The 11,491-nt window shown below is 35.5% G+C and overlaps 1 pseudogene; it reads left to right on the top strand.

The window, feature by feature from the left end:
* Positions 1 to 618: 618 nt before the first annotated feature.
* LOC115985029 lies at positions 619 to 10,175 on the top strand (annotated as a pseudogene).
* Positions 10,176 to 11,491: the final 1,316 nt, after the last annotated feature.

Here is an 11,491-nt window from a genome sequence, read left to right as displayed (position 1 = left end):
CTGAGGCTAATCGCCGGCAATGAACGAGGTAGCTTCGGTGACGTCAAGCTTCAGTGACATCGTGGATGAGGATGAGTCGAGCTTCGTGGGTCGGTGACTGAAGTTGAGGGAGTGAGATTGGAGTTGAGAGAGTGAGCTTGAGAGAGATGAGAGAGAGAGAGAGAGGCACAGTGTGAAAGAATGAAAAAAAAAAAAAAAAAAAAAAGGATTCCTGTTTGTGCATTGTGTAGAATGAGAGAGAGAGAGGCACCGGTAGAATATAATTTTTTTTTTTTTTTTTTTTTTTGGCTCTCAACTATAGTGCACATCTATAAATAGATGTGCATTGTAGCAAACCAGCCAAAAAAAAAAAAAAAGTATAGCTCCACTGCTAGAGCTTGCTTTTTGTGTGTGAGGAGCTAAAATATACCAATATAACTTTTTAGCACCACTACTGTGAGTGCTCTTATCATCGTAAATTGCTATTATAAAGCTCTGAACTTTACCATTGATGAATCAAAATGGAAACTGGTGGCAATTGTGCATGCCTATGGAAATTTGTTTTGTGGGTTAGACTGACTGAATTCTATGGCTAGTAATAATTGTTTTACTTGTCTGTCACTAGGAAAAGGAAAACCAATGGATCGCCCTGATGCAAATCATGTTTCCAAGAAAGAACTTAAAGGTAAAAAGCTGGTCATTGACATTCCACCGAACCTGGAGCCTGCTCAGTGGCCTGAATGCTGCATCTATAGTGTTCCAAAGAAATTGCACAGAGTAAACAAATAGGCCTATACTCCTAAGCTAATTTCCATAGGCCCTTTTCACCACGGGAATGAAGATTTGAGGGAAATGGAAATGCAAAAAATCAGATATTTTAAGGATTTCTATTCTAAATATAGCAAGAGCTCAGAGGATCTTGCAAGCATCGTCGCAGAGAAGGAATTACAAATCCGCCATAGTTATGCAAAGGCCCCTAAATAAGGTAAGAATCAGTTTGTAAAAAGTGATGGTTTTTAGACCCCTTAAAAACAATTGATTTAACCTAGGTAATTAGCCAAGTTGTTACTTAGTCCAATTTAACAAGTCTAGGTTATCACAATAACAAAGATCATATCATGCAAAACAGCGGACAAAAATAACACAAGATATGATCACCCAGGAAACCAAACTGGTAAAAACCTAAGGAGGATTTGACCTAGCTATTCTCAAGGTAAACTTGAATCCACTATCTTGAAAGAATCGAAGTTCATATAATAAGACTTACAAGCCCCCACGCTCGACTTTTTATTGCTACCAACCAGTAGAACTTACTGACACGACCACGTGCAAGCTCCGAATCCACGGACTCCTTCTTTCTTGGATTCACCACCAAATACAAGCACACCTGCTTGTGTTCTCTTTAAGCTTCAATGGCAGCAACTGAGTTGATCATCAAAGTGTAGATAAATCTTCTCCTTGAAAACTCTAAGTTTGTGTAAAGGAAAGCTCCTCTAGATCTCACAAGAGATTTACAAATCGCAATATGAGCAACACTAAAACGTGGCTAGGGTTTGCCTTTTATACTCAGGACAAATTAGAAAACCCTAAAACGTTTTAAAAAAACTAGGGCTGAGTTGGAAATTCTGCAGAAAAAACATTCTGCCTGAGCTTTGATCGATCGAGCCTAAGTTTCGATCGATCGAGCCAGGCCAAAATGCATTAATCTTTTCTGTATTAGCTCGATTCCAACTTTACATTAAATACACAACTTTGAGCAAGACTAAAACATTTCTAAACACATTGTTTTTATCATGGTTTGCCAACAATACATATTAGAGTTCTAAATACATAAATACCTAAGTTTTTAGAACCTAACAAACTCCCCCTTTGGCAATCCGTGACAAAACACAACTGGAAGCTCAAAGTTTACAAATAAAAACGCCCTTTACACAAATAATGCTCATAAAACAAATTCAATCCTAACTACTATCCATCAGTTGCAAGAGTAGACAGCAGCTCAATTAAATCAACCTGTATATTTCCTGAAACACTAAACAAAATGCATAACCGCATGTGTGGAAAGAATACAAGTAAACAAATTAAATTCTTGATTTCAAACAACACACAATAAAGACATATATCAATGAATAACTTATAAATATAAATCAATAAACAGTTTGAAACAAGAAATATATAAGGTACCAAAAAAAATAATACTCCCCCTAACATGAATAACCCATCAAAAAACAAGGCAAGAGCTAAAAAGGTAAAATACAATGTGAAACACCTAGATACAATCTAAACTCCACAAGCTCCAACCAAAGAAATGCTCTCCCCCTGAAAATAAAAACTCTACAAAGTACTCCCCCTTTTTGTGATAGAATGCCAAAGGGCAAACAAAATCCATCATCAAAAGGGAGGTGGTATAAACTGTGCCAATTCCGCACCCAAGGCACGGATCTCATCGAGCACGTCCACCAAAATCTATCCATGAGCCGCCTGAATGGTCAAGATATGATCCAACGTATGTTGAATGTCTAAATCATCCGAAGCAGTCGGTGGAGGAACATCAGTACCAACAGCAGCAGCACCAGACGTCTCAGCATCATCAGCACCTGCAGAAGAGGGAGGAGGGGGAACAACACTAGATGACGCACCCCTAGGACGCGAAGGAACAACTCGCATGTGAGCAGCCCTCTGTCTAAGAAAGGTGGCACCTATGGGAGCAACAATATGAACAGGCTCACCAGACGGAAAACCATCTAGACTTAAAAAGAGCAAAATCCTATGAATGAAAATAGGATGAATAAGCGCATGCCCTACGACAGAACTTCTATGAACCTTGTTCAAAGAACAAAGGAACAAATGAGGGAAACTAATCGACGCACCAGAAACAAAAGTATACAAAAACACACATCACTCTAGAGGGATGGTGTGGAAATGAGAAATAGGCCACAATGAATGACACGCTGGGGTAATGGTGAATTCAACACCTCATATCCAACTCCTAACAAGGGTGTTGGAATCATAGACGTGGTAAGAGAGGTTCGAGAAGAACTCTCTGATCAGGGCGGTCGGGGTGGATGATTTATTTCTAAGAGAGGCAACCAACCTCGAGACTCAAAGTTAGCCCTAATGGGCGAATCAATCTCATCTAAAACCACAGCACGCTCAGCCCAAATCTTATGCTTACTGTTCAAAGTATCAAAGGCCTCTCTGCTTTTATCATTCCTAAACACCTTACTCCTAGAGGGAGACTCAGAGGAAGTGGAAGGGGTCCTATGGGTTCTAGTTTTCCTAGGCATGGTGCTAGGATAAGGACCAAAACACAAAGCAAAGGAACAAAAACAAAAAACAAAACAAATACCAAGGGCAGACTGCAAGTTAGCACATAAAAAATATAGAATAAAATCTATATAATGCATGAACAATTTAAATGGCATGATGCATGTCCTAATGTAGTGCAATTAAGTCCAAATAAGTTCAAATTCACAAAATTGGCTTGAACATAGAGGTATTAACACAAAAACCCCAAAATTTGGAAAACCACTTGATCAATTTGAAAGATATTGACTAATTGATCATCTTACAAGATAGATGTCAGAAAATAATGACCAATTCCATCAATTGAACAAGCCAATTTCATCAATTTAACCCAATTTGAACAAAATCCCCAATTCGGATCAATTACAAACCCTAGAATTTTCAATTTTTCAAAAACCACAAAATTGATCAAATTAAACCACAAGGATCATGATTATAATATCCTAGAACAAAAACCCAATGATCAATTTCACAAAATACGGTTTGTATCATCAAAAACCCCAAAATATGCTAAGTCTGAAAATAACCAATGAAATGCATGAAATATGCATGAAAACAGGAAATAAAATGCAAAAGGAAGGGCATAAAGGACTTACCGGCTTAGAGAGAGGAAAACCTTGCAAAAATTTCGAAGGAAAACTACAAAAAATCCTGAGTGGAGCCTAGCCAAATCGGAGAGAGAGAGAGGAAAGTTTGAAAAAGGTTTGAAAAAATTACTTTGAAAAAGTCCAATCTGACTTTTAAAAAAAACATGATTCACAAGTTTCGATCGATCGAAAAACAGCCTCGATCGATCGAAATAGACAGAGACTTTAACAAAACAATTTTAAAAAAGTTCGATCGATTGAAAATCAGTTTCGATCAATCAAAACAGTCAGAGGCTCTCTCAAACATATTTAAAAAAATTTTGATTGATCGAAAAATAGAATGGATCGATTGAAATGGGCAGAGGCTCACTAAATTTGAGGAAAAATACAATTTTTTTTTAAAAAAAAATTCAGAATCAACTCAAAGCATTGAAATTTAAGAACAAAATGCATGAGTATGTGATGATGTGATTTTCAAAAACAAGAATTTTAAGCCCAAATTTCCCAAAAATAAAATTTCTTGCATTCTCCATAAATTTTCAAGCAACAAATTAATTTTGGACAAAATTCAAAGTAGTTGCAAAACTTTGTTGGTCAGACCATAGACACACACAATAACATGTACAAAGTTTAGCAAAGAGTAACTCGTGTAGTATGTGCAACTAGCAAAAGCTTGAGATACATGTGAGGTGATATGTGAATAGCAATCAATCACAAAGTCTACAAAATTCATCACAAAGAATTTAAAAGAGACTATCACCTAAAGAGTTACATCATATAACTTCCACATCTCCTAGATCATAAGCTTGCAATCATGTAAGTTTTTTGAATTTATGCCTCATAATATACACACCAATTTTAAGTCATGTGATTTTGGCATCAAGCCAAATAGTTTACACCAATTTTAAGTATTAAGTAATTTAAACCGAGGTTTCACCTTATGTTCTTTTCGTGCATGTGCCACACTTTCTCAAGCACAAAATCTTATGATATGCATTAAGATGTTCATGATTGGCTAGTGAATAGTGGTGTGATGATTATTTATGCCTTTCTCTAAAAGTTCAAGTCCGACAGTCAAAAACATGTGACTTCAAGATTAAGACAGAGTAATCAAAAACCATAAACATCTTTCCCACACAACATGCAATACAAAGCTTCAACTAGTAAAGTGCAATAAGTAAGCTCATCAAAGCTAAATAAGATACAAATGACATGTTATGTGAAAATAAATTGACCAACCTTGTTCTTCAAAAACCAAGAAGAATAGTACAAAACACAATTTGCTTCCTTTTTCTTCCCTTTTTTTTTATTTTTTATTTTTTATTAAAAAAAAAAAAAAAAAAAAAAAAAAAAACACCTAAAAAAAATGCATGAAAAAAAAACCTAGAAATGCAAAAAAAAAAAAAAAAAAAAAAAAACAAAAAAAAAAAACAAAAACAAAAACAAAAAAAACAAAACAAAAGAACAATGATCACAAAGGATAGAGCAATGATGCACAAGGACCATGAAGGCCAAGATAGATCAGGGACACAGAATCACACCAATTACTTGATGAAGAGTCTCAAACTTACTTCTATCAAGAGGTTTGGTGAAAATACGCATTCTGATGTTTAGTAAGAATATACTCAAGACACACAATCTTTCTTTCAACAAGATTCCTAATGAAGTGATACCTAATCTCTATGTACTTAGTCTTAGAATGTTGAACAAGGTTCTTAGATATGTCATTAGCACTAGAGTTATCACAGTAAACAACCATGGTATCTTGGGATATCCCATAATCAGTTAAAACCATTTTCATTCAAAGAAGTTGTGAGCAACAACTTCTAGTAGTAATATATTCTGCCTCAGCAGTAGACAAGGACACAAAATTTTGTTTTTTACTCATCCAAGTAACGAGATTAGCTCCAACATAAAAACACCCACCAGTGGTGCTTTTTCTATCATCAGCAATACTAGCCCAATCAGAATTAGAGAAACCAGCAAGAGACAGATTGGACTCTTTACTATAAAATAATCCATAATCACAAGTTCCAGCAACATATTTAATTATTCTTTTGACAGCATTTAAGTGTGAAACTTTAGGATTAGATTGAAATCTAGAACAAACACCAACACTAAATGCAATATCAGGCCGACTAGCAGTCAAATATAAAAGACATCCAATCATACTTCTATATAATGTAACGTCAACAGACTCACCTGATGGATCATTTGTTAATTTTGCATTGGTGGCCATAGGTGTTCTGGCATGTGCAGCATTGTTCAGTCCAAATCTCTTGACTAGATTCTTTGCATATTTTGCTTGGTTGATGTAGATCCCTGAGTCCGTTTGCTTCACCTGTAATCCCAAAAAATAAGTTAGTTCACCAACCATACTCATTTCAAACATCGCCTTCATTTCATCTGCAAAAGAATGAGCAAGAGAGTCATTAGTAGCACCAAAAACAATATCATCAACATAAATTTGAGCTACAACAAAACCGTTCTTATCCTTTCTTATGAAGAGAGTAGTGTCTGCAGATCCCCTTTTGAAGCCATGCTCAGTGAGATATGCAGTCAATCTATCATACCAAGCCTGTGGAGCTTGTTTCAAACCATACAAAGCTCTCTTTAATTTATACACATCATCCGGTCTGTGAGGATCAACAAAGCCTTTTGGTTGTTCAACATATACTTCTTCTTGCAACATTCCATTCAAGAAAGCACTTTTGACATCCATTTGATATAGCTTGAAGTTCAGATGACTAGCTATAGCCAACAGTATCCTAATGGATTCCAATCTTGCTACCGGTGCAAAGGTCTCATCAAAATCAATCTCTTCTACTTGTGTGTAGCCTTGAGTAACAAGTCTTGATTTATTTTTGATAACAGTGCCATGTTCATCTGACTTGTTCTTAAAGATCTATTGAGTTCCAATTACATTTACACCCTTTGGTCTAGGAACTAATTCCTGCACATCATTCCGAACAAATTGATGAAATTCTTCATGCATAGAGTTTACCCAATTAGCATCTTGAAGTGCCTCATCTATCTTTTTCGGTTCAAATTGGGACAGATAGCATGAGTGTGTAATTACTCTTAAGGATTTTGACCTTAATCTCATGTTATCATTTAGACTTCCCAATATATTTGAGGAGGGATGATTAAACTTTACTCTAGAGGAAGGACCTTTAACTAGAGATGTAGATGTTCCTTTCTGTTCTGATAAAGGACTAAACTCATGTTGAGTCTGTTAAGTCACATGAACCGGAGTGGAAGGTTCAGGACTTGATAGCACAGAAATTGCATCATTCAACACCATTAGCTCCTCATCATTATGTTTCCCAACATAATCAACAGGAAGTGAGTTATTTACCTCCATAGGCTTATCTTGAACCGGAGTAGTACTTTCCGAATGTGCTTCTGGACATACTTCATCATTGATCACAACATTAGATGATTCCATGACAGTTTTGGTTCTTAGATTATACACTCTATATGCTCTACTAGTAGAGGAGTACCCTAGAAAATATCCCTTGCCACTCTTTGCATCAAATTTCTCTAGGTTCTCTCTATCATGTAGAATGTAACAATCACTACCAAATATTCTGAAATACTTAACGACCGGCTTCTTTCCTCTCCAGAGTTCATAAGGAGTCTTCTTGGAATCAGGTCTGAAATACACCGATTGAGTGTATGACAAGCAGTGTTAACTGCTTCTCCCTAGAAAGATTTTGGTAATTTTTTATTGTGTAGCATGACACGTGCCATCTCCTGAACGACCCTATTTTTCCGTTCAACTATTCCATTTTGTTGTGGTGTCTTGGGTGAAGAGAACTCTTGATGTGTGCCTTGTTCATTGCAGAAGGTAGCCAGCTTGGTATTCTCAAATTATCTTCCATGGTCACTTCTGATTCTGGCTATCACAGTATCTTTTTCAACCTACAATTTCTTACACAGATGTATCATCTTCTCAGGAGCCTCAGCTTTATCTTTCAAAAGCACAACCCAAGTATATCTGGTAAAGTCATCCACAACTACTAGAATATACTTCTTTCCTCCTAAACACTGAACTCGAGCAAGACCCATAAGATCAATGTGCAGTAACTCCAGAGGTCTTAAAGTTTGAACACTAGCCACAGACGGATGTTTAGACTTTATCTGTTTACCTATCTGACATGGTCCACATATGCTCTTATCTATCTTCTCAAACTTAGGTAAACCAACAACAGCATCACATTTAGAAATCTTTTCTAACTGCTTATGACTTACATGCCCCAACCATTGATGCCACAAATCAACTTGATCAATCTTTACACTGAAACACTTATTGCTTATGCTTGGTGTCAATCCATAACAGTTGTTCGTTGTCCTTACACTAACACACATACAGTCACCTCTTCCATCAAGTATCTCACATTCATACTTAATGAAGAGAACATTCAGTCCATTGTCGCAAATCTAACTGATGCTGAGTAAATTTGTCTTTAGTCCATCAACATACCAAACATCTTCAAAGACTGGTAACCCTGGGATGTCCACAATTCCAATGCCTCAGATTACAGATTTGCTTCCATCTCCAAAAGTGACTGTCCTAATCCTTCCTTCAAAGAGGGCCTTGAATAATCCTTTGTTCCCTGTCATATGCCTGGAGCAACTACTATCCAAATACCAAAGACATGAATCACGTGCCTTTAAAGCGGTTAAAGCAGTATAACACAAAAAATTATTACCACATATGATAAGACCAAGATGTCCAAGGAAAGATTTAACAAACTTAACAAATGACACATACACAAAGTAAGCAAGTTGATGAATTAGCAAAAAGAATTTCCAAGAATCCATAACAACAGGGGTTAAGGATCAGCTCAGTGATCAAAAGATCAACAACACGAGAGCAACTCGCTCTGATACCACTTGATGGTTTTTAGACCCCTAAAACGTTTTAAAACAACTAGGGCTGAGTTGGAAATTCTGCAGAAAAAACATTCTGCCCGAGCTTTGATCGATCGAGCCAGGCCGAAATGCATTAATCTTTTCTGCATTAGCTCGATTCCAACTTTACATTAAATACACAACTTTGAGCAAGACAAAAACACTTCTAAACACATTGTTTTGATCATGGTTTGCCAACAATACATATTAGAGTTTTAAATATATAAATACCTAAGTCTTTAGAACCTAACAAAAAGGATTCTATTGGATGCGATCTTTATACTTGAGCTTGTAGGGAGGAATGCTGAAACGCCAGAAGAAGATCAAGATGATCATATATTAAGTAAACCATGGCTGAGAAATGCTATACAGCTAGACTTGATATTGCTTGAGAATCAGCTTCCGCTTTTTATTCTGGACGATTTATATAAATTCGTCTTCAATGATTCTTCAAGTTGCAGCCATCACAAAGAAGAGCAGCAAAAACAAAATGAAATCCAGAACAAATCATATCTTCCCTTTCTTTAACTACTTCTCTTGTTATGAGAAGAAACAGTTAAAGTCCAACAGAACTAGGGAAGTGAAACATTTCACTGATTTGGTAAGATATTTTCATATTGCAGAAAAATTGAACCCTACAGGAGAGATCAAACATCTATATTGCGCAACAAAGCTTGATGAATTAGGAGTGAAATTCAAAGCTGTTCAAGAAAGAGGAGTGCTTGACATAAAATTCAGAAAGGATAGGTGCTTCGAACGCTGCCCATTTTTTAATTGCTCATGGCTTTTGAATTGCTTACCATGTATGAAATGCGTACCATGCTTTGAGCAAATGCAACCTTTCTTGGAACTCCCTGTCTTTGAAGTAGGAGATGCAACTGAATGTGTTTTCAGAAACCTCATGGCCTTGGAGCAGTGTCATTATCCCAAGCAAGCTTACATCAGCAGTTACATTCTGCTATTGGATTATCTTATCAACACTGAGAAAGATGTAAATTTGCTGGTTGAGAGAAAGGCTGTTGTTAACCGGCTTGGCAGTGATGAAGCAGTGGCGAAATTGGTTAACAAACTTGGTCATCAAATTGTGGAATGTAAATCTTGTTACTTTGATCTCAGTGAACAGCTTAATGGGCACTATGAAAACTTCTGGAATCGAAATATGGCATCCTTGACAACAGTATATTTCCGCGATATTTGGAGAGGCGCTGCAACAGTTGTCGGACTTATAGTCCTTTGTTTAACTATATGGAACATTTTTCTTAGGCATTACGTCAAGTTCAAGTAGATTCAAAAGCTTCTCTCACTCTTGTATTACATTTTGAAGTTTGCTTTGCTTTGAATTGCTACGAATTGGGTTTTAATTTATCTACTTTAGCTTGTGATATCTTCTGCTGCTATTTATCCTCAACTCATCTGTATGAGGAGTTGCCTCTGGGATAACTTGATTTGGTGGTAGTAGTATGTACTATTAAGCAAAAATTTACGTTACGAACTTAAGGCTTCAACACTAAGACATGAGCAACTTTCCATGAGTGTTGTTTGTTTGTTTTGGAATAACTTATTTAGTTTTTGCTGAATTTTTTTTTACTAAAGGTGTAAAAATTTGAAAAACTGAAAAAATGATAGAAAAAGTGAAATTTTAAATAGGTATATATAAAATCTAAAACCTAAAGCTAATAGCAAACACATTCTTTGTATATTAATATTGTAAAGCAGCCATTAAGAGTTTATACCTGAACTACAGAATGCTTGTCTCTATGGATAGCTGGCTGGTACAGCTACATCATCAAAGCTTTGTGCCAATCATGTAAATTATAATAAGGGTTTGATTGGTTGGAAAAGTGAAAAAATAGAGAAGATTTTAATTTCTTTCCTTTTTGTTTAGTTGGGAGTAGAAAAGTGAAAGGATGAAAAAAGTGAATTTTTATAAATTTACTTATATACTCCTATTAAAAAATGATGGTCAATTAAAACAAATAAATGACAAACAACCAAAAAAAAAAAAAAAAAAAAACTCAATTAATTAAAAAATAAAAACATGTCTAGTTAAACAAAGAAAAATGAAAAAGAAAAAAAAAAGAAAAAAAAAAAAAAGAAGAAGAAGAAGGCAACACCTAGGAAATCAAAAAAAAAAAAAAAAAAAGAAAGAAAGAAAAAGAAAGAAGAAGAAGGCAACGCCCAGCCTAGGATAGGAAAAGAAAAAAGAAAAAAAATGGAGGCAACGTCCCCAAGACAGCACAAAAAAAGAAAAAAAGAAAAAGAAAAAAGAAGGAATTGGTTGCATATGGGTATTTTTGTCCGTTAAGTAGTCTTGTTTTTTTCCTTTTAGTTTTCTTTTCAATTCGGGAATAAAACTTTTTGGTGGGCCTAGAGAGAAAACACTTAGGTCCCACCATTTATTTTCCTTCTTCTCCACCCAACCAAACACTCCAAAAAGTTTTCATTTCCATTTTTTCTCTAAAGTTTTCTATCATTCATAATTCACCTCTAAACAAACACACCCTAAATGTCGAAGTACAAATATAATCCAAATTATTTTTTAATTGTTATCTAATTTTGTGTAATGTTTTCAATTTAATCATCTTAATTTTGGTATTAAGTGTCTATTTGAATACCGATTATTGCTGAAAACTGAAAATACTGTAGTAAAATAATTTTTAAATGTGTGAATAGTGCCATGGGACCCAATTTTAAAGAAAAAT

The sequence above is a fragment of the Quercus lobata genome, chromosome 4 (assembly GCF_001633185.2).
Source record: "Quercus lobata isolate SW786 chromosome 4, ValleyOak3.0 Primary Assembly, whole genome shotgun sequence".
In the NCBI taxonomy this organism is placed as follows: domain Eukaryota; kingdom Viridiplantae; phylum Streptophyta; class Magnoliopsida; order Fagales; family Fagaceae; genus Quercus; species Quercus lobata.
Note: the sequence above shows the minus strand (reverse complement) of the source record. Positions and strands in the feature narration are given on the sequence as shown.